Raw genomic sequence first — 17991 nt, 5'->3', positions numbered from 1 at the left:
ATGAGCTAATTCTATAACTGATGAGAAACTGACTTGGAGCTTTGAAGAGCATTTCTGCTGATGGTGCTAATGACTCAGGGAAATGGCTCCTGCTGGATGTTAAGAAGCCATTCCCTGCTATCAGTTCCCTCCCCATTTCTACTCCTGCTTTTACCTGCTTGCTTCACTAAGGCCCTCCCTGGAGGTTATGTTTGGACAGAGAGATGCAGTGGTACAAGGCTAAGCTCAGTGCTCAGGGGTCACAGATCACAGATCAGGGTGGAAGAAGGTGGGCTCTGCTATCAGACACACAGGTAAAGCTCGGGCTCAGCAATTATGGGCCAATGACTCAGGCAGCCCAAATAACGTCTCCAGGCCTGAGTTACCTCATGGATACAGTAAGCCAATGCTCCCTTCTTTATGCATTAAAAGGTTATATGAGGATTCACAAATCTGGATACAAAGAACCTGAGAACAGCTGTGGACACCACTGAGTGACACTCTCCCTGCCCCGATATGATGGGGATCATCTTTGGGACCCCTCCAGATTTCCAGTCCCAGTATAGAGCTTCCATGTCAAAGACAGTGACAGGAGAAGTAGCATCTAGTCTATAAAATGCATGTATACACGACAGTGAGTATTGGAGGATGGGCAGAAACCCAAGATATTATAAACAGTCTCTTTGTTATACTTTGTTTGATTTGGTGATGTGAGCTGTCTCTGGAATCTTTTCACCAAAAAAAAAAGAGGCCAAGAAATAAATTATTTCATTTGGACAAAATTACAAAAGCTGGAATAACTAAAGGCAGTCATGAGCAATACATCAAATCGGTGCCTCGATAAAGAAAACTGTTAACACTTTAATAGCTACAAAAGGAATCACTCAATTAATTTCCCACATGCTGAAACAGGTAACAATACATTTATCTGCCAGGATTCTACTCTCCATATCATATATTTCCACAACTGTTAGCGATTTTATTCAGCATAACGGGAAATAAGTTGCACCTCGTGGATTCAGGGAAAGAAAGTGGCCCGAGGTCTGCTGCCAGCTGAGCAACTTGATGGAAGAGGTTTCATTTTTCTGTTTTGGTTCTGTTTGTTTTTTCCTCTTTCCCTCTTAATCATTCCCAATGCATGTGGTGAACACTCCAAGTCAATCAGTGAGGTCAAATAAGACCTCAAGGATTTCTGAGCCAGTGTTTTCAACACAGCCAGGATCCCACAGGAAGGAACTTTGGCTCCACAGAGCTCCAGGGCAGTGATGGACCTCAAAGGGGTCATCAGGTCCATTCCCCAGCCCCAGGTTTCACAAAGGGACCCCAGTTCCTCCCATGTACTTAATGACCTCCTTGTGTCTGACTCCAAGACCCAAAGCCACATCTCCCTTGCCTCATCAATGCTGTCATTAAGATGACACCATGTTCAATCCCACAGCCTTGAAGGAGACTCAGCTGTTGAAGGAAATATCAGTAAACATTGGTCCCATGAGCTCTGGAGAGCTACGTGAAGGAAGCATACATCGGTCCCAGGTCACATTGTCCAAAAAACTACTTTCCCTGCTAAGGATATTTCCTTTCCTGTGGACAGAAGAAAATAACTCTCCCCAAGCTACTCTCTGGTCCCAGCAAAGAAGGTCCCCAGTGGCACTAGAGGAATCCTACCCACCTGAGGGACAGTAAATGCCCAGCACTTCCCTTTTATTCCTTTCTCAACTCCACACCAGCAGAGACCCCACCTTTTAAATGAAACGTCTTCAAGGAGGCCCATATTTGTCCCCAGGAATGTCACCATTGGGCTGTGTATGACACTGCTTTATTGGTAAAAGAGCCTGAAATCACCTTAGCAATAAGGTCCCCTACACTGGGTCACAGGGAAACCCAGTTTATACCCAGTCTTGCTTCACATTTGGCCAACAATGTATCCATGGATGAAATGCTGGTGTGAGATCCCACCTGCATCCTAAACACACAGGAGGACTGCCCCTGGGCTTGAAGGGGACCCAACAAGCAAAGCGAAGAACAGTGAGTGTAGTCCTTACCTTGGGCTTCACCACCTTCATGAACGCCCCTCTGACCAAAGCTTCCTCTCGTTCTTGTTTAGTTACTTTCCGAGCATCCAGAAACTTCAAATTGGGCAGCTTGTGCAGAACAAAGTATCTGGAAGAGAACAGTCAGAAAAAAATTAGAAAGATTGGAGTTATGGCTCCAAAGGTTCAAGCAGTTTGATGCTCAGGAATCTACACCATTAGGTCTTCAGTAGGTCAGATCTTGGCTGCTGCCTCTCCTCTCTTCTTTCAAGAAAGAATGTATAATCACTCTTTGGGGATATCCAAATGGTTATATTTTATACAGATGTACAACTAAACTTGAAAAATATATACTAATAGTTGCTCTTGACTCAAAGGTAGATACACACACACGCACACACACACACACACACACAAAACCTGCATTAGCCAGTAAGATCCTATCAATGTGTTTACCTTCCTCCGTTTTGGAAAAAGGACCTAACATCTTTGCTATGTAAGAAGTTCTCAGTGAAAATAAGCTACAACTTGATTATTCCATTTATGTCACTGCCATTCTTCCAGGTATCACTTTCATCTCTAAGATAACAACAAATCTTCATTTTGAAGTTCAGACAAGAGTCTTTAACTTGCCATCAGGATGATGCTAATAAGCTGGACAGTTTTGGGAGAGAAGTAAGGAACACATATGGCTGAGAAATGCCTCCTTGAGGAATGAGGAAACAGGTGTCATGAGGAATTTTTTCTCTTCATCCCTGAGTTCTTTCTACATCGGCACTATGAAAATGATCACATCAGTGAGAAACAAGGGGATCTAGTTTCTAGGAGACATTAACAACCCCCCCCCAAAGAAATACTGCATGTTCTCCATTTTCCTGAAAAGAGCCTTTCAGATCCATTATGATCTCCAAGGATAACCCAAAGATGGACTACTTGTATGATGGACTGTCCTCAAGCAGGTGAGCAAGAAGATTCACCTGGTCAAGATAGGTACATAAACATATAAATAAATATACAAATGCCATAGACACTGGCCTATACTTCTTCCTCAGTGACAGTCACCAACCCAGATATTTTCCATCAAGCTCCCATATTCCATCCATCAGAGAAGCAATTATTTAGACCCTGTCCTGCTTAGGAAGAAGAGGTGATTACCCAATGTCAAGAGCAAGAGCTTATCTCCATGGGAACCTGACATTGCCTTCCTGTCCCCAGTCTCCTTCACCTTCATTCATCTTTAAATTCCCAACCCTCATGAAGCTTTCTTCTGCACCTCCAGCCCATATTACTTTCTCCCTTCTTACCACTCCCAGGAGGCATTTTCAGCACTGCACAGTCTAACATTTTATTGTTTTTCAATTGTTTGCTTGGTGTTCAGTTAATGCCCTCACCTAAACTAAAGCTTCTTGAAGGCAGGGACCAGTTTTTCACACACCTTCATACCATTTTGGAAAGTGGCATCAGAACAGACTCCATACACTACCAGTCCATTTCAGTTGCACAAATGTTTCTTAAGCACCTACTATGTGCCAGGCCCCAGGCATACACAGGCAATCACAAAATGGTGCCACTCTTAAAGGGGTTCTCTGTGTAATGGGGAAGATTGACTCACACAGAGAAATTAAAATCAGCATAGCTAAGGGCCAACATTGAGATTATGCACCAAGTAGCTTTGGGAATACAGGAAAGAAGTATCAGGAAATCCCAAGAAGGCTTCAAAGAACCAAGCCCTAACGCAGTTCCAAGTGCTTAGCTTTTTCTCAGTGCAAATGTCACTTGGGGTACAGAGCATGCCTCCTCAGGGGAGCCTTGGCCTTCCAAGGCCAGATCCCACATTCATAAGGTATTTTCGTGTCATCCACATGAAAGAATCAGCTGGTTATTCAAATGCCAGAGATAACATCTTAAAGGCCTCCAGTTAGAGCTTTCATAGTACTCTTTTTAAAGTCAGAATACTCTCTTCTGTAATGTACTCCCCCAACCCCCAAAAAAATTGACCACACCAACATCTGAGGTGCTCGAAATTTGACTACCTACTTCCTGCTTCCTCCCTGGCCTCCATCTATCTCTTACCTTCTTTCCAACATCTCCCTGAGCCTCTCTCCCATCTCCAAATGCCACACAAGTTTACCCCAAATCAGACACATTCCACAAAGGCCCAAACCACCTTTCTATCCTCCAGGAGAACTCCCACTGGCCCCCATCAGTGTCAGAGAAAACTTCCATCTTCCGCTTTGGCAGCAAAGTCTTCCTGACAACAGATTCTTTCAAATAAAGACATGTGCAGATGGAAACAATATGTCAGGAGTGACGCTCAAAGGAGCAAAGACACCCACTAAGTGTAGGGTGGGAAAAGATGAATATTCAGGTGAAGAAAACATCAGTATTCGAAAATCAGCCAATGTTTAATGATGGAATGAAAGATGTCTTCACAGGGCTGGCAGGAACCATGGTGACAACAGACAGCACGTTGTCATTTTGCCCCACTTTGGATCACAGCCCTGAGAATCAAAGGAGAGAGAGAGAGAGAGGTGTCGGCTTTTAAGCTAGTTAAAAATTTTAGATGACAAAGAACTGCTGTTTTCAGAGCACTCTTCTTAGAGAACCAAAGAAACGTCCATGAAGGAGGTTGTCAGTCACCCCTGAAACTAGGGGTAACTAGGACGCCCATCCTCCTGGCCAGCCTGGGGTTTACAGGTGGTTGAGGCTTAAAGATGCTTGAGGGACACTAGGAAGGCTTGTCCCAAAGAGTTCAGTCTGAGACTCAGCTCAGGGAGGTCTTCTCTCATTTCCTTCCTAGTCACTCACCCAGCAAATAACCATTGAGCAGCAACTTCCTGCCAGGAACTGTGCCGGTGCTGAGAACAGGTGATGTACAAAACAGACCAGGACCGTACTCTCAAGGAGCTTATATTCTCACACCCTGATTCTCACAGCACCCCCCAGAGGCTGTGCTGAAACAGAGATTGCAGGGCCCCACCCCCAGTTGCTGATTCCTTGCATCTGGAGTGAAGCCTAGAATTGACATCTCTAATAAGTTCCCAGGTGAGGCTGATGCTGTGGGCCCTGCTGAGAAGCACTGTCTAAGTGCAAATAACACCACGAGGAATAATAGTTTAGGAATTCTGAGGCTGGTGAAGCGGTGAAGAGTTTCCTCCTCAGTTCTGCTAACCGTCGGCCCCTTGCTGGTGTCTGTGGTACATAGCGCCCAGACGGCAGCCGCATCTACCAGATCTTCCTGCCCCTTGGTGGTTTGGAACTGGCTCCAAATGTTACTGCCAAGTGATAAGTCAGTGGGCTTTCTGCCTGCCTGTCCCAGTCTGGTCCTGGGAGATCTATTTCCCTTTGTTCTAGGTCATGTCAGGGTGTCAAACACTGCAGCTTCAATCCTGAGTATAATACAAGTTTGCCATAAAAATACAAGAAAGGATTCCCAAAGCCACAGAATGAAGGCTTTTACAATATCAATTCGACCCTTGTAAATTTAATCCAGGGTTATTTGTTGCACCCAAATCTCTTTACTGTGATGTATTACTTAGTTACTGGGGTTATCACAGCCGTATCCTAAAGTTGCATAGTACATAAAACATTTCAGTTAACAATGCGAGAAGGTTAACTCCCCCAGATAACCTGCAATCACAAGGGCTAGTCCAGATGACATGCCTCTGTCAGCTTCCACGAGCTATTGATGGTTCAATCAGTTTGTTTTGAAGGTAAAGTACAACAAAAGGGCAGTAAACTTATTCAGACTGTCAACAGGGGCTATCGGGAATGGGGCTTGCAGGTAAGTAATTCTGGGTGTTTTAAGGCTATTATCAAACAGCAATGGTTGAAGGAAGAGACAGCTACTAATAACACAGAAGGCAGCCATCATAAACCACTTTATGGCAGAAACCCCCGTCTATAAATCCTGCGACACCCGGAGACAGCTTCAGATTTATAAAACTGCTTGTTAAGCCAGGGCACTGCTTAATGAAAAGAGATCCGTCTAAGTTCTAAGGCTTACGTCGCCAGCTCCAGAGGGCAACGCCAATTTTCCTGACCTTCCCAAGGTGGCTGGTAGACAGCCTCAGGGTGGGGGGGTGGAGAGTGAAGTCAGGCCATGATACAGAAGGTGAGGTTATCAAGAGAAGGCCAGGGGTCCTGGAAAGGTGTTTAAAGCCCCATCTGTCTCTGTCTGCTAGCAGATTCTCTAAAAGTCAGACCTGCACACAGAGCATTTTGAGTTCTCTCCCTTTTTCACAGAGAAAGCTGTGAAAACTTAAGAGAACCTCTTGAGGAGACACCTGTAACTGGGGAGGAAAGGAACAGCAGCAAGGCTTTTTTGTTTATTCTGCTCCAAAATAAATTTTCTTGAAGCTCTGGCATTTTCCATCTAGACTTCAAGGGGGAGAGGGGATGCTCTTCTCTCCTGCCCATATCTGCTCCCCAGTGGGGATCTGGCTTTTCCCCAGGAGCCTGGCACAATCACAGAAACACCAAGACAGATCTCCATTGTCTGCTCCTGGGCTGGGCCACCATGTTTCTTCCTCTAGGGAGATGCTGCTCAAGAACCACCAGGATTCCAGACCCTGAAGGAACTGGATATGGGGTCCGTGCAGTGTTTCCACTTATTGCAGTCTATGCTCCCTCCCCTCGTGCCTTACTGCTTTCCTGCTCCCATGCATAGGGAGTGGAGAGACATGGTGCAGGTGACCCCCTGAGGGTAGCAATGGGTGACCCATGAACTGTCAACCTTTCCCAAGGCTTAACAGAATAGCATGAACACGCCAACAAAACATCCAGCTTATTCGCTCCTGAATAGATGACCTCAGCCCTGTTGGGTAACACTGCTTACCTCAGGCTGGTTGAAAGCACTGATCAACAGCCAAATGTGTCTGACTAATTTTGAGCAGTTAGCAATGGTGTAAATGCAGTGTGGTTAGGAGACTGGAGTTCCAAAGTATGGGAGGAGAAAATTAAAAAGGAGTGGTCTTCCAAACAGAAAGGGCAGAGGAAGGAGCCCTGACTCCAGGCGAGCTTGCTATGTGATGTTGGTTTAGTCCCGTGTCACATTCCTGAGCCTCAGTTTCTCCACCTGTGTAAGGAGAGGAGTGGGCTGAAGGCTGCCTCACCCTCTCTTCAACTTTGGCCTGTCTGACTTTCTACATGCCTCCAAGTTAATTTACAATAAATGCATCCATGTCCGCCTTTCTTATTGCTCCAATCTGCTTGTGGAACCACCGTCTCACACTTCCAGGTAAAGGAGGACTGTGAGGCCAAGTCAATAAAGCCCCGAGAGTAATGAGCAAACACTGTGAGTGGGATATGTCCACATGCTCAGAGAGATGACATTCTGCCTCCCTAATGAGCCGAGGTGAGCTTACCTACAGCATTAATGACGCCTGACAACCAGCCCAGGCCACCTGACTCCCCTCATAGTTCACAGCAGCACCTTTGAAGTCTCAGGGCAAACAATACACCCACAGGACAGACTGAGGCCCTCTGCAGAGGGGAACCGGCAATTACTCTGTGGGCTTCTGTCCCTTTGATCTCTGGGTCGTGACCTTTGCTTTCTTGTGATCTTCAAAGCCCAGATTGTAGATTAGCTGAAGAATGCTAGCTGGGTTATGTAAGCCACAAGTTTTACTGCTGCTCGATGGCTGGGAAATGGTGGGCGCCCGGGACGGCCAACAGACAACGAGGGTCCCTTCCTCCCTCCCCTTGGCTGAGTGTTACAGACACTGGGCAGGCCCCAGAGCTGCTCCCTGCAAGGGGACAAACAAAGGGCGTCATGTTTTCAGTAACCAAAAGTTGTAAGGGAGATGGGGGCAGGGGGCTTGCTGATGAGGAGGGAGAAGGACAGGCCTGCCAGAGATGGGAGGGGCAGGAGAGAATAAAGGATTTAGTGATAGAAGGAGTGCTAAGAGGCCACAAGACCAAATCCCTTATTGGACACGTGAGATCTAGTACTTGGGTGCTGTTGACCTTCATTCTACTGTCTTTCCCGCCTTCAGAGGAAAGCAAAGAATGGCAAAGGAAGACAAGAATAGACCATACAGGGCATCCAAATTCTCTGTACTTGATTCTCCGTCTGACCAGCGCTGAAGTCCACAGGAGGCCCCAAATGGATCCTGGGTATGATGGTATGATGGTGGTTGCTCAGGCTCAGCCCGGCGTCATCCCTCTCTTCCTACCCCAGTCCTGTGTGCTGCTGGTGGTCACATGCACCTCCATTCAACATTCATTCCAAAATAGCAACACAGCATGCACCCACAGCAAAGACTGGGCAGGTTTAAGCTCCTATAATAACATGGCAATGGCCGTATTTCAGCCATGCACTGTGATGAATGGCACAGAGAAACCCCAGGCTCACTTCCGCTCCCACCCCAGCAGGACTGGGGTGCAGCGCAGCATCATGGTGGTAGGCTCATGCTCACATACAGATTTAATGAGCCCGTTTTGCTGTGGGGATGTGTGTCAGAAACTCCAACCAGGCGCACTGGGGATAAGTGAGGAAGGAAAAGGGGGGATGTGGGGAGAGGGGAGGAAAGAATCAGCAGAAACAGAAGTGTCTGTGGAGCCGTTTCCCATAGCTCTATAAATCTAGTCACTGCCCATTTCTGGTCCAGTGGTTGGCCACAACGCGACCTAAAACTGGGCTGACCTCTCTGAAATCAACATCTCTCATGGAAATGAAACAACAGACATACTTGTTTTGATGTATGGCTGGATGACATATTATAAATATTACATCACATAACCACAGAGGATGCCAATCAATAAGAATTTTTTTTTTAGACAGCACTAAATGAACCATGGGTTCTTACTTCTGAATACACCCCTTTAAGGCTCGTACAATTGCTTAAATGATTAATATAAGACATATTGTCAGAAAATGTACTTAAAGTGAAAAAGAGTAAACTGTAGAAATATCATTCATTTTTTAAGCAATTTTCTAGTGAAAAAAGTCACATAAATTTACATAGAGGCCTTACCATCAGGCTCTGGGTAACAGCTAGAAGGAAGGCAGACCTCACACTTTGTGGACAAAGGGCCAGGAAAATATTTTACCACGGGGGAAAAAGGGTAGCTACATTGCTTTGTAGAAACCCAAATGCCACAGCAACTCAGGATTCAAAAGCCTCAGTGTGAAACTCTAAAACTTCTCAGAGTCAAATGAAGCCCAAAGTCCAGGATGAACAAAGCAGAAGTAATTACAGACCACAGAACAGAACGGCATCATCCACACACTCAACACATCCACATGCAAGGGTGAGAGTGCATGTTAAGCTGGAAATCAAAACCAATAAAATGGATGAAACATTTAGTACTTCTGGAGAATAGGCCCACTACTCCACGCAACTATCAGATGCCATCCAGTTCACTGGATGGCCCGCACTTAACGACCCCTCCACTGTTCTCAGTTCCTGCTTCTCTCGGAGAAGGAGCCTCTTGCCACTGTCATGGGTGATTCATGGATGTTCTCAGGTAAGTGTGACCAGATGTGGCTTTGAGAATCCAGGTCCTCATGGCAACGTCCCCATATGTGCACTAACACACAGCCTCCCCAGCCCCATCCCTCAACGGCTTCCAGGGTAACAGATCAGGAGTGGGGAGGGTATGCTTAGAGGGTACTCAGGCCAGACCATGAGAAGGATCACTCTTCTAGAATCAAGCCTTACCTCAAGAATCATGACCCAACAACCAGCACTTGGGTGGAGTCTGAAGGATGATCCCTCATGTGTGGACGGCATTTGTTAACATTCAAGTGGATCTAATTCCAAATAGGTGGTGGGCCCCTAAGATGCTCAAAGGCATCCAAAGAGTTCTCTATAAATACTCAGCTCCTCAGAGGGAAGGATGACTTCAAGCTGCCTCTTGTAAATAGTTACAAAGCCCCTATTCCATGGCCAGCACCACTTTTGCTATTGATAAGGATTCAAAGGGAAAGAAGACTCAGTCCTTCTGGAAGCCATTCTCTGGATGTCCTCATACTTAAAGCAATGAGAGAAACACACAAGATGGAATGTATAAAACAATATGAGATATTCAAAGAGGATGTGTAATTGCTTAGGAGGACAGTATCCCAGAACGCCAGGGCTTACAGGGACTTTAAATACTCCTTAGTCCAAGAGATCTTAATTGAGTATCAAAGTCACCTATTGACTATTTTGTTGCATTTGCACTAAGTGATTCAAAACATCTTGATGATCCAGAAGTATGGCCTTGGTTAAGGGTCACTAATCTAAACTGTCCTCCCCATTTTAAAGGTCTCACAGGCAAAACAGGACTCCAAATCAGATCTTTTGATCTGATCCCTTGTACCATGGCTCTGAGTATTTTTGCCCATGTGACTAGTTACAATAACAAAAAAATAGTATTAGCTTGTCTTTTTGCCTTTGTCATTATAAACCTTCTCTTTAGGACTGAATAGAATAAGATGGAGTGGAAGACATTCCTCAGTCATCTTCTCTCATTCTAAAAAAAACCAAAAAACAAAAAATGTGCCTACAGTTCAGTTGACATACAAAGCCATGAATGAGTGAGTGAGTGAACATGCGTGAATGTGAGCATATACAAATACACCCACAGACATACACCCACATGCACATATATGTAGTATATACAACTTATTGGGTGACTTTAAAGAATTAAAACTAGAAATCTAAGGGGGAAATCAGAAAATAAATGAGCATTTTCCAAACAATGCTTGATTTACCAAAAAAGCTAATTGAGACAACTTTCTCAGACTTCCTCAACCCTTTGATATCTTATAAAGATATCTTTTAAATAAGGTGCTGCAAGAAGATAAAACGTATTTTTTTTTGTCTTTCTAGGGCCTCACCCACAGCATGTGGAGGTTCCCAGGCTAGGGGGTCTAATCAGAGCTGTGGCTGCCAGTCTATGCCACAGCCACAGCAATGCCAGATCTGAGCCGTGTCTGTGAAATTACAGCTCACGGCAACATGGGATCCTTAACCCACTGAGAGAGGCCAGGGATCAAACCTGGGTCTTCATGGATGCTAGTCGGGTTTGTTAACTGCTGAGCCACAATGGGAACTCTCAGATAAAACATACTTTAAGCAATCCTTTCATACCTGAAATCAAGCTGTTAAATGTGCCAAAGTTGATGAGACTGTCAAAGAAGAAAATTAAGTTCTAACTGATTGACCTAAAGGGTTGATTTAGAAATTTTAACTATTCATTTGCTGGATATTAACCCTATTTTTCCTTATAGAAGTCACATGCAAGTTGACAGTTATCATGTTCCAAATAAAAATCTTCATAAGGAAAAAAGACTTAGTACATTTCTTTTAAAGTAAAGTTAGAGCCTTATTTTAAGATGACTTAAAAATAATGGGATGGATAGGGAGTTTGGGGATGGAAGATGCAAACTAGTACATTTACAATGGATATGCAATGGGGTCCTACTGTACAGCAAAGGAAACTATGTCCAATCTCTCGGGATAGAACATAATGGAAGCTAGTACGAGAAAAATTGTATATGTGTGTGTGTGTGTGTGTGTGTGTGTGTGAGTGTGTGTATATGTATGTGTGTGTGTATATATATATATATATATATATATATATATATATATATATGACTGGTTTGCTATGCTGTACAGCAGAATTTGACAAAATCACTATAAATCAACTATAATTTAAAAAAATAATCTAAGACTCCTACAAAATTAATCAAGAAACCTGTAAAATGAAGTTAAAGATGCAAAATTCTTCCCACTAAAGAAATACAACTAAATTTCTGCTGGACCCTTACTAACATGTATGTATGTGTATGTGCATGTATACATGTGTTTGCATATATATATATTATATATATATATATATTATGTATATATAATGTGCTTGTATACATGTGTTTGCATATATATGTTACATGTATTTTATATATAAATACATAATATATTATACATATTATATATATATAGTGTGTGTGTGTGTGTATATATTTCAATAGCTTCCTCCAGTATTTCTTACAGCTTTGCCCTTATACAAAATGCATGTCCCAACTATATTCTTTCATGGGTCACCACAGATTTAGAAATCTGAGCCCCAGTAGAACTAGTTCCTTTGAGATCATTATTCTCTCTCCCCAGTCCTCTCAAACATAATTCCCAGTAGCACTTCTTGCCCTGTATTTCCTTCCTTCCTTTCTCCTTCTCTTCTGCCCTCCCTCCTTCCCACACTGACTTAGGTGGGGTGTTAATGGAAGATCATTAAAAGCATTTATAAAATAACAATAAAAATGAGAGTATACAGAATTCAAAGTGAAGAAGGAAAATAAAGTCAGTTTTGCAAAATGGGTAAGATCAAAAAGACTCCCTAAAGAGAGGTGAGTTTGTATCAGGTATTTCAAAGAAAACAGTTTAGAAATAGAAGAAAGAAAAGCATTTCTACTTGGAGCCCATCAAACCTCATGGTTGGTGGACAATGAGGCATAGTTTTATGGAACAAAGTCATGGGTCTTATGAGACTTTCTCTTGGCATTGTATATGAGCTCCTTAAAGTTTGGTGGGAAGTACTCTCTCTCTAAATAGTGAGCCTGAGGCAGGCAGGGAAGATCTTACAACAAAGATCAAGGGCTGGCAAAATATAGCCTAGGGTCTAACCTGCCCCGCTACATGGTTTTGTAAATAAAGTTTTATTGGAACACAACATTGCCCATTCATTTACAAATTGTTCATGGATACTTCTGCACCATAATCAAAGAGTTGAATAGTTGCAACAGAGAATGCATAATCTTAGAAGCATGAAATGCTTATTATCCAGCCCTTTACAAAAAGTTTGTCAGATGCTGACCTAGACCACACATCTTTTCATGCTTCTTGGCTCCTGTTACCCTCAGTGAAAGGAGACACTGGCTAACAAATCCCTAATGGTGAAGGTTTAATATTATTATGAAGAAGCCACGGATACTATGCACCTCATAGTATAACATCGTCCCCAAGGACGCTGTTTTTCTCTTCTCACACCACACTCAAACCCCCAGACACTCACCTGTATCTCTTGTAGTCCTCCTCATCCTTCTCCAAGTTGACCAGCTCATTGGGACATGCCACATTCCCCAGAAGGCTGAGGTACTCCAGAGCTGGTGTCACTTCTGCCAGGTGATCAAGCAGACACTCCAAGTCAGTGATGTGACAAAGGTTAAGGATCTCCATCCAGAAAGACAAAAGGTTGAGCACAGACTATAACTGACAGGAACAATCTAGCAGCTGATGAGCCTCCCCATCTGCTCTCATGAGATCACGTGGGTGAGGGTTGACATCAACACGATGTGGGTATCTGACATGGCTGGTTTTTCATTCCTGCTGTTGGGACACAGCCCCGATTTTCTCTGGGCAGGTGAGGCTAAGTCCAGATCACTTAAGAGAGAATGAATGAACTTAATCATTTTTACTTTATGTTTCTTTCCTATATAGTTCAATTTTTGCTTTAAATGATGAAGGGTGGGTTCCATGTAGTAAAATATTTTACATTATGAAAATCCATAAAACTATTTTTTCTAGTTATGAAAGCAAGAAATTACTTCCAAAGCCCTCATTAGGGATACATTCTTTCTCATTTAGAAGATAATTTATCATTAAAACATATGGGAATGGCATGGATGCAAAGAGGGATTGGCATCCTTTACAATCTAAGATTCTGTGAAGGAGTTAAGCATCACTCAGGACCTCATTGGTGTCAAGAGGATGTCGTATTGGGTGAAAAGGAGAACAAAATTAGGACAAAACAGACAGAGAAAGTTAGCAAGGGTTTGGAAAAGCCAGGAAACGCATATCCTGAGAGTCTGTTGAGCATCTAATACCCTACAAAGGAGATAATGAAAGAGAAGAGACCAAGGCAGGGCATGGCAGTGAGACTAGTTCATGATCTATCCCCTCAGTGGAACCCACTGCCTAGTCAAAGTGATACCCTCAAACCAAATAAGGCAAGAGTCATAAATTCAGGGAAGCACAGGTATTAGGAAGGACTAGTCCACACAACAGCCCCTGGCTTGAGCCACATACAGATGAGCTGAGCCCTAGGCAAGCTGATGGCAGGGCAGGTTGTAAATGGCACCCACGATGACCAGGAGCCTATCAATGAGGTTAATCGGTATCAGCAGACAGAATAGAGTCTGACAGCAGAGCATACAGGCACTGAAAACATGATGGTGGCTGTAGCAAGCAAGACTCAAATACATGGTATAATTAGGTGAGGTCCACTTGACCTAGAAGAAGAAAGTAAAATAAAAGGGCTGCCCCTACTCTGTGAGGGCAGAGTAGGATGGTAGGATGTTACCCCAATTTCTCATACTTCAGCTTGTCAGCTGAGCTCCAAGTCCAACCAATGTCTGAATCCAGTCCCTAACATATCTGCCAAAGAGTCCCCAGAAGATAGCACATTCTATCTCTAACAACCATAAGAGAGAGTTTTTTTTTCTTTCCCCAGGGATATAATCTTCCTTGAATTCCCACCCACTGACTCAATTCAGCTATTTGGGGTCACAAGGAATAGGTTATTCTTCTCTTCCACGTGACAGCCCTCAGATGGTTGAAGCTCCCATGTCTTCCTTCAATCTTATATTCTCCAAACTAAGTCCCTTCAAGTACTGGCCATAGACAAGCTCTGCCACCATCATATGTAAGAACAAGCACTGCATCCTTGGAGGGAGCAAAACTGAGGCAGCAGAAGGGGTAACACAAGTAAAACAGGGGAAAACTAGTTAAAGAGGGTAGAAGTATACTCACCTACTTTGCCAACCTCATCCCCACACAAAGACAGCACAATGGGCAACAAATTGTCAATCCCCTGAATCTTTAACAAGTAACACCAAAGAACGACCAAAAGGGCTACTGGAATGAAGGTGATGGGAAGAGGAACATGTGGAGAAGATGAGAGAGAAGTTCCCACACCAAGAAGGTAAACTTGAAATACAGCGGATAAGTAGCCAAGATTCAAAACATTAACGTACTTCATCAGAGTACGTACTTCATACAAGACGCACTTACTTCTTCTTAAAGTTCACTCATCACACTCTTTAAGAAAATTGTTTAACTAATTTTAACTAAATTGTTTAACTAAACCAGTTAAAATGACAGTGAACAATTTCAGGAAAACTCTGCCTTTTCCATCAATCAGGTTCTACCTTTGGAGGCTTCACAATCATTACCACATTTAAAAAAAAGGAAAAAAGGTGGGGTCTTGCCAGTACTTTACCAGTGCTACCCTTCAACCCAGGCAGAGGCAACTTTGGGACCCCTGTGCTTTGGGATGCCTTCCTAAAATTTTTTTTTCAGTTGTAATCCAGTTCCTAGGACTGGCCAGTGGCCAAGAACATCATTTAGGTAGGGAACCCCATGCCTTGACTTGGACCTGCATGGCCCTCAGTCTCAATCCTGGTTTCTCCTCTTCAGGGTTTTCATCAATCCTCTACTCTACACACGGGACCCCTTGGATGCTCCAAAGAACAAGACAAATCATACCCAAAACGTTGTCCAGAAGCTGCAAGCCAGGCCCTAGTTTTAGGGGTCAGCCATACAAGCTGATTTCTCTTACTAGCCAGCACAATATTTCTTTTGTGAGTGTGTGCAAGAGAGAGGACTGCCAGAATGGTGCTGATGTATGGATTTGAGGTGATTCAGGTTATTGATGTAGTAAATGGCCCTAGAAAACCTAGGGGAAGCCCTTTCTACTATGGATGGCAAAATCCAACCCAAATCTATTGTCATCTCAGGGATGAAATCCCTAAACCTTTATCTTTTTTTTTAATCTACTGCATGAAGTTGAGAATATGTAGGAACTCAAAACTGGCAATATCTTCAAGTTAAGGAAATACCGGGCAACTGAGTTGACTTGAACTCCCAGTCATTCCTTAACATTGATGACCAGTGATGGGAAGTCTAGAATCTTCCATCCAGGGACATAGGCCCAGTTTAATGTGAGTAAATCTTCCTATGTAAATGCACCACAGAGCTGATAAAGCTTGTGTGTGAGGGCTGCATGCTTACATAGGTCCCTTCCAGGGCCCTGGCAAAGAACCTGGTAATAGAATCAGATGGTCACATATTTTTGTAAAATCTGAAAAGTAGGTTAAGTCACAATCAGTTAAGAGCACTCTTTTTGTCCATAAGGACTTCTGTCACTTTTCTCCTTGAGTTGGGTGATGCTGGAGTGGCTGTGGGAATTCAGGAGAAGCTGCCTAAGAGGAACTGGTGAAGGAGTGGCCCTGAATCAGGATTCAGTGACATCAGTGTCTGTGGTTTGCAGTCATTTCTGTGTCTGTCACTATAACAGGACCGGTAGGAACAGCCTACAGTGCTATTCCTACTGCCCACCATACAGATGGAAACATGTGGGAACCAACATACAACTGATGATAAAATACTTAATGAACTTATAAATTCATAGAATATTTAAGGTTAAGTTGGTGAATGTGGACACATACACACACAAATGCAACTAACTTGAACTGTCCTAAAATCTTTTAGTTTGTTGATGAGAGAAATGTGTAAGAGTTCTTCTAAAACTTCATAATTCTACAACTTTTATCAATAATGTAGTGTTAAAATTACCAATAAAGGGTGCTGAAATGGAAAGAAACATTCCTAAATATAAAAAAATAAAAATCAGTTTTCAATTAGATGGAATGATCTATTCCCTATAGAAAATAAGACACAATTTAATTACATAATGAAATGATAAGGGATGTGCAGAAAACAAATAGAAAAAAGCTCTTAGATATGTTTAGTGTAAAAGAGATTCTCTCTTTTTTATTATTGTAATGGGTGGTGTTTGTCAACCTATGAATTTTTTTTTTTTTTTTTTTTTTTTTTTTTTTTTTTTTTTTTTTTTTTTTAAAGGGAATTTATTTATTTATTTATTTATTGTCTTTTTGCTATTTCTTGGGCCGCTCCCGCGGCATATGGAGGTTCCCAGGCTAGGGGTTGAATCGGAGCTGTAGCCACCGGCCTACGCCAGAGCCACAGCAACGCGGGATCCGAGCCGCGTCTGCAACCTACACCACAGCTCACGGCAACGCCGGATCGTTAACCCACTGAGCAAGGGCAGGGACCGAACCCGCAACCTCATGGTTCCTAGTCGGATTCGTTAACCACTGCGCCACAACGGGAACTCCAACCTATGAATTTTTAATTTACTTTGATGTATTTTCTATTCTAAGTAAACATTCACCTTCATACCGAATCTCGCATTTGTAATTATATAGCCTTTGTCTTTAAGGGGAACTCCTCAAATTATGCAGGCATCACAGTCCACAAAACCTGGATCTGATTCTTAGCAGGAGGCCATGGAGATGGAGACTCATTCAAGTATCTTGATCATGGAAAATTTTGTAGGCAAAGGGTTTGCAGGCTTCAAGAAGCTTCAGCCAACTTGTGCCAATGAATCCAAGAAGGGCTGGATCCCTTGGAGCCTCAGAGCCTACCTCCCTTGGGCTACTCTGTGTAGCAGAAGCGAGTCCTTCTTTCCAAACCTTCCAACTATCTGCTAAATGATCACCTGGGCTGAGCAACGTGGGGCCCCAAAGCCCCACCAGTTAGGAGTCACCAGCGCCTACTCCATGAACATCATCCTTATGTTGATGCCACCACTGGAGGATGAAACATGAGTTTTCATTGGTCTCTTGGCCTCCTGGGTCAGCAAGGATGAGCATAGCCTTGTCCAGCCTAATTTTGAGCTGAGACATAGAACTGTCACGTTCCCTTCCATCAAGTTGCACAGGAAATTAACCAGCGGCAAGCATCAGGGGGAACTTGGTGTTCCTGGCTAACCACGACCCCCTCAGTGGAGACACATTCAGGGACTCTCTGAAGGGTGGTTTTATCTTTTCCCCTCTTTACAATGTGAAGCTCTCTGGCACAGTTTCAACTCTTTCCAGCTGGATTCTCAGCGCACACCTGGTTTCCTTCATCAAGTCTTCTCCAGAGCACTTGCCATTTCATTTTTTTATTCAGAGTTGTCTACAGAAAGTTGC

At 43.4% G+C, this 17991-nt stretch overlaps 1 long non-coding RNA gene across 6 annotated transcripts in view; it reads right to left on the bottom strand.

Moving 5' to 3' along the window:
- The window catches only part of LRMDA, a 1093708-nt gene that overhangs the window by 473924 nt on the left and 601793 nt on the right, over positions 1-17991 (bottom strand). For all 6 annotated transcript variants that reach the window (XR_002338559.1, XR_002338560.1, XR_002338556.1 and 3 more), the window contains 2 exons: positions 13011-13150; positions 2022-2139 (listed from right to left, as the gene is read on the bottom strand). This is a non-coding gene — a long non-coding RNA (leucine rich melanocyte differentiation associated). The remainder of the gene's footprint in view (positions 1-2021; positions 2140-13010; positions 13151-17991) is intronic.

This window comes from Sus scrofa, chromosome 14 (genome assembly GCF_000003025.6).
Source record: "Sus scrofa isolate TJ Tabasco breed Duroc chromosome 14, Sscrofa11.1, whole genome shotgun sequence".
NCBI classification, from domain to species: Eukaryota; Metazoa; Chordata; class Mammalia; order Artiodactyla; family Suidae; genus Sus; species Sus scrofa.
The sequence above is the reverse complement of the archived record's forward strand: the minus strand, read 5'-3'. Positions and strand labels throughout refer to the sequence as shown.